The following is an 8,031-nucleotide window of genomic DNA, read 5'->3' on the forward strand; positions in this document are numbered from 1 at the left end:
CCTCATGGACACCAAATAATGGCCTTTACAATTAATACTCTCGCATGCTATCCATTGAAACTTTCATCTCCCGTTTAATGGCTCTGAAACGTTTACACATGCCCCCCCACCCACCCACCCCCAAAAAAAAGAAGAAAAGAAAAAATGGTGTGTTGTTCCAATGGATTAATATGAAAGCCAACAAATAAATAAAGTCCAAACACCCTGTGCCTCCATATGAGCCCCCCTCCGATTCTTGGCCCGTTCATGCTTTTTCTTTTTTTTTTTTTTTGCTGCTGTGTTTCAGGCACATTTTGGATTAACTGATAATCTTTGAACATGAAGGAAGGTCTGGGATCCCCCAGGGGCATCTGCTGGGGAGAGTGAGCTTGACAGGGGGATTGGAGCTGATGTGGCATTGTTTGAATGTAATGTGCTTGTTTTTGTACTTGTAAACACGCTTCTCTTTGTTTTAGTAATGCCACCCCCTTCCTGTGTAGATTTTTCTGCTGGAGCAGCACAGGTTTGTACACACGGAGGCGTGATGGGCTAACAGTGATATTTTATATCAAGACCTGATCAGATTGCCTGAGAGGAAAGCCTAAGGCTAGCAGAGAATGGAAGTCAAAGTAGAGCATGAGGCAATCTTCTGTCCTCCATTAAATGAGAGGCTACTGATGATATCATTAATAACATATAGTGTCATGCTACTAACATGTTCTGTTTAATGTGATACCATGGTACTTTCATTTTTAGAAGCATTGTACTACCTGATAAAAATGCCAATGATACTTGAATATGATGATTATTCAATATAAAATGTGGGGCCTTTTGTAAAATTCAGCAGTGGCCCTCTCAAGGGCTTTTCATTCATAATTAAAAATCACCAGTTTGTTGATTGGTTATATTAAAGTGCTATATGATGTGTAAATCTTTCAGATGAGTTGAGTGTATATGAAGAGATAACAGATAAGTGATTTTGAGAGCCCGGTTTATATAATGTAACAAAGTTCAAGTTCAAGGAAGAAGGAGGTGGAACCGGTGAATAGTAAACATAAACTTTAATAATAAAATAAACAACAAAACAAAAGTAAAGCGGCAGTCCCTCACAGATGACTGCCGCATAAACTAAAACAAAACAAAAACATAAAGTCCAGGCCTGGTCCCCTCTACTCCTTCACTGTCGTCACTCCTCCTTTTATCCTTCTGGAGCTCCTCCGTGGGACTCGAGACCGGTGTGGTGCGCAGGCGACACTCATTAACACTCGCGCCACCATCCTCGCTCTGTTCTCATGGCTCTCGGCCTTGCCTTGCTTGCCACATATATTATAGAAAACATTAAGGACTTGTCATTTTTGTTGTTTTTGTCTCTTGTGTGTTACTATTTGTACTTTTGTTTGCCCACACAGATGGAGATTTGTGTGATATCCAAAGCTTTTAGATCCAGTAGGTTTGAGCTCTGTGCAATTTTAAAAAGCATTAAAGGTGTTGTTGGGTTAATTAAGATTTGATGCATGAACTTTGTGCTTTGATTGGATATAATACGTGTCAATTATGATGAGATTTGCCAGTGTAATGGAAGTTGCCATATTTGATATTTATTTTATTATTGTTGAAGTTATTATTCACAGCTATTGCTAGAAAAGAAAATAGAAATGGGGCTTGACTATGTTGAATTGTCCTAAGACTGTCCAACCCAAATGACCAGTCACACCTTTTAGTAAACATGGATGTCAAATTGTCAATCTCTGACTGTGAACACACTTCCATTCAAAAGTTTATGCTTGCCAAGGCTGCATTTATTTGATCAAAATACAGTAAAAACAGTAATATTGTGAAATATTATTACAATTTAAAATAACTGTTTTCTATTTTAATATATATTTAAAATGTAATTTAATCCTGTGATGAATAAGCTTACTTTTCTGCAGCATTACTCCAGTCTTCACTGTACACATGTACACATTCACATGTAATTTTCTGTAAATTGAGAAATAAATTAAGATTGTTCGACAAATAGAAAGTCCAAAAGGACAGCATTGATTTGAAATAGAAATCATTGTAACTTTCTGTTACTTACTGACCACAAAAGTTTTAACTGTAGTCTAGGATTGATATATTTTTTTTACTTAAATTAACTTCAAAAATATTGATTTAGATGTTCCCACATGAAGCACATTTTTAGGTTAACATTTTTACAGTGAAGGTAGCCACTGAAAACTTGCTAGCATCTGCCTGACCTTTAGAAACAGAGATTTTAATCCAACTTTTGATCCTATATATTTACCTTATTTCACAAACTGTGATTCTCCAGACTACCAGTCTCTCTATACCTTGTTTTAAAATGAAGAGGTGATTGTCATGCACAATTGATGTAACATAGGCTAGACCTTATTCTGATGTGTTCTGCCATAAAAATCACCTGTACCCTCTAATTATAGTCATTCCCAAAGTAATAACACTAGATGTATCCCTTTTCTCGTTCTGTCTGATATCACCTTTTCACTTTTGACGTCTCTGTCCTTCATCTCCTTCAGCATCTGCAAGTCGTGTGAAAGTCAAGGGCGGCTGTAAAAGTGTTGACAGCAGTGTTTGAGGGCTCAGGACCACCACACCAGCAGGAGAAGGAGAAGTCTGTATATGTTAGTGTGTGTTTGAGAGGAGTGCTGGTGATGGAGATGACCTCTGATAGGCTGAAGTGTGCTGTGAGGAGAATGGGATCTCCACACTGCTGCCCAGGCTGGAATTTGTGCTTGGGAAGTGTTTAACTTTCTCAAATCCCAATTGCACTCAGCAGGAGGGGGTCTCCTTTTTTGCCTACAGCTCTGCTCTCTAGGTTGCTCCTGTGTCTGGATCCTAAATGTGTGTGTATGTTAGGGGTTGGAGCACTAGAGGATTGATTGGATAATGGCTCTGCTGTCAGAGAGGTGAAAGTGAGCTAGGACATGAAGAGAAACCGAAAACACAGCTTTAATGATCCTTAAGCTCAAGAAAACTCATAGGTGCTCGGGTAATGACGGAAGGATTGGCTCTGTTTTATTCAACAGTTATATATATTTTCAGCCTTAAGGCCCTTTCACACCGGATGCGTAACGAAAAAGCGAATAGTTCGTGTGCGAATAGTTCGTGTCAAAACCCATCACATGAGCCGCGTAAACACGGTCTCTGTCTCTATCTTTGACGATTAGCTTTCTATCCCAAATGTAGTTTAGCCTGCTAGCCTACACAGCACAGGACTATACAACGACTAAAACTATCACACAACATACTCACAGTCATGATAACCGAGTTGATCATTGTCCTTGTAGTATGCGATTGGCTGAAGCCTTTTCTGTCGCCGCAAAAGAAAAAAAAAAATCGACATCGAAACGAAACGAAAAAAATAAAAGTCGTTTTTTCGCCGCAGCACATTCGCGTTCGATGTGGAAGCACTCATTACACAAACAGCTGATCAAAAAATAAAACCATCGCGAGAATTATTCGTGCGTCAAAATCGCGTCCAGTGTGAAAGGGCCTTTAAACTGTAGTGGGAAATATTGTTTTTGTGAGTTCCGAGCACATTAATTACCAAGCGAAGTTGTATAGGCAACTTGTAAAATAGGACATTTTTAGATTATACCCGACTGGTGACATTATGTGTTGATGTGAAACATGTGGGCAAACATGTCTGTTTATTGGTAGGCTAATGAATGTTTTGCAAAGGTACTTACTTTCATTTCCTATGTGATATTTCAATTATATTAGGTAGCTATATACAAATGATAAGTGATCACCTTTCACAGTTTGCTTTATGCAAATATGCAAAAAAATAAGTGATAGAAATCTATGTCATAATTTTCAGACATAGATCCTAGATTAAATGTTACAGGATATCATTTTGTTTAAGATGTTTCCATCTGAATCTGGGAAATGTCATGATAACAAGTGCCTAATTTAGAGGTGCACTTCAAGGCAGTATTTAAGTTACATTGTATGATACAGATGAAGTTTTGGGAAACAAAGTCACAATTGCAAGTGAGATATTGGAATGTGAGAAGTCGAAATTGCATATTATATGTGGAATTACTGAATTTCATACTTAACTAATGCTCTGTGGCTGCTTTGCATCTTATGACACTCGGAACCTGCAGTGTGTGTTTAAGGCAAGATGGATTTATTGAAGTGTCAGGAAATTCTAGCAGAAAACGTCATGCTGTCAGTGAGGAAGCTGAAGCTTCGGGCGTCATTGGACCTTCCAACAGGACAATGATCCCAAGCATTCCTCAAATTCCACCTTCATTTCAGAAGAAGTCCTGGAATATTCCACAGTGGCCATTATAGTCACTTGGCTTGAACCCCATAGAAAATCTCTGGTGGGATTTGAAGAAGGCGGTTGCAGCACGCAAACCCAAGAATATTACTGAACTGGAGGCCATTGCTCTTGAGGAATGGGCTAAGATTCCTCAGAATCGCTGCCAGAAGCTGGTGTCTGGTTATACATCTCGTTTGCATCAGGTCATAACAGCAAAAGGGTGTTCTACCAAGTACTGAAAATGCTCACCATGAAGGGGTTGAATAATTTTTAAACTGCGGAAGTCATTAGAAGTTAAATTTTCAGTTTAATTTGGGGAAACCACTTGAAACATTTGTTGTATTGAGCTATTTCAATTACTTTTGTTTGATTTGTTCACTGCAAACAGCTGAAAGTCTGTAAATTTTGCCAATAAACCTGATTTGCAATGGGGGTTGAATAATTTCGATTTTAACTATATATTTTTCAGAATATTACTTTGGCTTGTGAAAGACTTTTCCTATTTTAAAATCCACTGGGCCGAGTAAATGTTTTTTTTCCAATGCTAACACTAGATCGAACACATTGTGTGTGAGCGATATCTCTCCATCATATCTGAGTTATAAAGCAATGGCAGGCCACTTCAATCTTCCTCAGAGAAGCTTCGGCATTTCTGGTCACTGCCATGCCCACTGACTCCCTGTTGTTGTTTTTGTATTTCATTTCACTAAGCTGCCTGAGCAAAAGGGTGAGTGAAAATCTCCACTAAGTCCTTCACCTTCTGCGCAACCCTCATAGATATTCTCCACAGAGATAAAGCAAAGTAAAATTGAAATTTTACAAGCGACTAAAAAGATAATACAGTTTGAAATAATCTTACTGTGCATGCTGAACGGTGTCAATAAACAAGAATGCTTAGAACAAAATGCTCCCGCTTTTATCTCGGTGAAAAATCCATAAAGTCTTTACTTCAAGCTGAGACAGAGGTAAAGTGGTTGTTGCTTTTATGTTTCACCTTGTTTTTCTCAAAAGTGAGACCCCATTTGGGATTTGAGAGGCATGCCTTCTTATGGTTGACATTTATCTTGCACATGTGAGGGATGGAGGAAAGAGAAAGTTAATAGAGAGTAAGCGCCATGCTAATCTTACAGAGCAGACAGTTTACTCACTCGGCAGGACAACTATAATCTCGTGGCAGGAATGGATGCGCATTTATGTATTTAGCTTATAATTAAGAGCGTTAAATGCTTTAAAAAAAAAAATTGTTCAACTTAAAAAAGACGAAGCAAAAAAAGTAAAAGTTTTTTTTATAGTTCTTATATTATTTATATTTCGAGTTTAATTTGATTCAAGTCAGTTTTACTTTTAATGACTTGTAAGGGGAAACATAGGTGCTTTCATTTTTTGCATGAATTTATTTTGTTATTCATCTGTTGAAAATCATTGTTATTCCATTCTGATCACCACTTCCGACCCTCATTTCATTTCAAACATTTTAATTAAAAAGGTAAACAAATAGGAAACTTTTCCATTTAAAACAGCCAAATTAAATTGGAAACGAGTATAGAAATACATCCAGCAGACAATGTGTTTGTTTGTGTGTGCACGTTAGTCACTCACAATTGTGTCACATGTCACATTTTATGCAATCTTAGTGGGACCAGTAGAAGTATGTTGGAAAGTCTAAAAACCATCCTAGTCTGGTCAGCCAATTTTAGTACCTCTGTAATGTGCTTTTTGTCTCTTTTCTTTTAAATTTATCTTTCATTTATTTTTATTTCAGTTTTAGTTTTTGACTTGTGATCCGGTTGATGATGTTTATTAATGTCAGCTGTGTGAATTGTGTTGTGAGACTGTATGGCTGAATTTGAAATAGTATACTGCCATTATACTACTCTTGCTATTTCTGTCTTATCTATAAAAGGCATAGGCCTAAATAGTAAGAGTAGTATGCCAGCGCATTATTCTGGTTTCAGCTTCCCTAAATAACGTTTTTTTTCCCGAAAGGCTTTTGTGTATGGTAGTCTTTTTTTATCCCTTGTGACCTCTCCTTAGAGCACCATGAACTTATAACTGTTTCCACCGTTGTAGCACTCTCTACCGATTGATGTTTTTGACCCAGTACACTGGAAAGCATTACAACCCTCTCCAAATAGGCAGCCATGATATTTCATTTTGTGGACGATGTTACACATCAAATTAGAGAAATCGCCTTGTGTTACAACACTCTTTCAGTGCATTTAGTTAATGGCAGTACAGTTAGTGGTGTAAGGTGGTTACATGTCTAATCAAACATGACAGAATACCAAACATTAGATGCTTACTCTCCCAGCTCAATATGAAATGGGATCACAAAGGTTTCTGCAAATACACTTCAAGTGCTGTGAGTCTGTCAGCTCTTAATAAGTGAAAGTGAAGTGAAGGTCTTCATGAGTTCAGAGCACCTGACACAGAAAGTGACCTCATCAAAGACTAGTTATCTGGTGGCAAGATAGAAGATTTGATGATTGTGCCTTCTCTCTTTAGTGTCAAGTTGAAGAGCCAATGATAAAATGTCTCTCTGTTCTGAGTGAGAAACGGAGCCGATTGAAAGAAGCCGCTGTGTTTATAAGAAAATTCATGGTCTTCTCATATTCTCACGTCAGAAATAATGAACACGATGCTCTGTTACTACATTTGCTGTTTATTGAGCTGTGCAAAAGTTTTACTTTTTTATGTCCTACACCAAATAACCAGTTGCTATTAATACGTGTCAGCTAACCCGGTTGTGTTCTCGGCCCTTACTGATTCATTTAGCTTGCGTTTTCTCAAAGATTTGTCTCCATGCTGGAGACATCAGGAGAGCTTTCATAAGCAGAGAGTATGAAAAATATTACTTTTCGAAGCATTCGAACGTTTCACGTCACTTTGGCACCGTTATTACTTTTTCTTTGACCTTTTGCCGTTGGTGCGCAATGCGATTGACTAAGAGGAAGGCAGACAATACGCTCATAATAGCCTTTTAAACAGTTCAACAGCGCTGAGGAGCTCAATCTGCACCTAGACAACTTTCCTCATCACACTTGTTGAATAAAACATCAGGCTTGAGCGCATGCTAATGGCTGACAATGGCTTCTCTGTTTTGCACAAACAAAACCTTACTCTGTCTCTCTCGTTTTCACTCTTTTCTGCGCCCAGGAGTTTTAGCTTTGATGCATTTTACACAAGCCTCGATGTTGACAAGTTATCTGTGACCTGTAGAGAGAACCCCCTGAAACTGCAGCGCTGAGAATCCATCTTTGCCTTCCCTTTTCGCCTCGAATAGCGGCGGAGCAAACAAACAGGGCCTAAACAATACGATATATACCACATATCAATTACACTAAATGCCTCAGTATCTATACTTCACTGTCTCAACCACACACCGGTTACAAGGCACACACGCTGCGGTGGGACGATAATGAGTCGGCATTGTTCTCCACCATCTGGAGCGCTGATAAGACTCGCCTGTGCATAGTTGATAATAGGAGCCAGCGGAGGAAGAACTGAGTGTTAAACATTTCCTTGGCCCATGAAAAAGGTTCCATTAAGTCCACTGACCCCAATTGAATATTAATGAGCTAATTAACAGATTTATTGTTCTACGCAATTTCTGGAGGGGCCTGTTTTTTTAAGTGCTATTATTTTTTTCTAATTATTTTTTGCACTTTGTATAATTGAATCTTTGTAGCTGCCAGCATCCCAAGCGTGCCTTGGCAACACAGAAAAGAATTTGGACTTGTGTTTCTCTCTCCCTCCCTCCC

This window comes from Abramis brama (assembly GCF_963993115.1).
Source record: "Abramis brama genome assembly, chromosome: 3".
In the NCBI taxonomy this organism is placed as follows: domain Eukaryota; kingdom Metazoa; phylum Chordata; class Actinopteri; order Cypriniformes; family Leuciscidae; genus Abramis; species Abramis brama.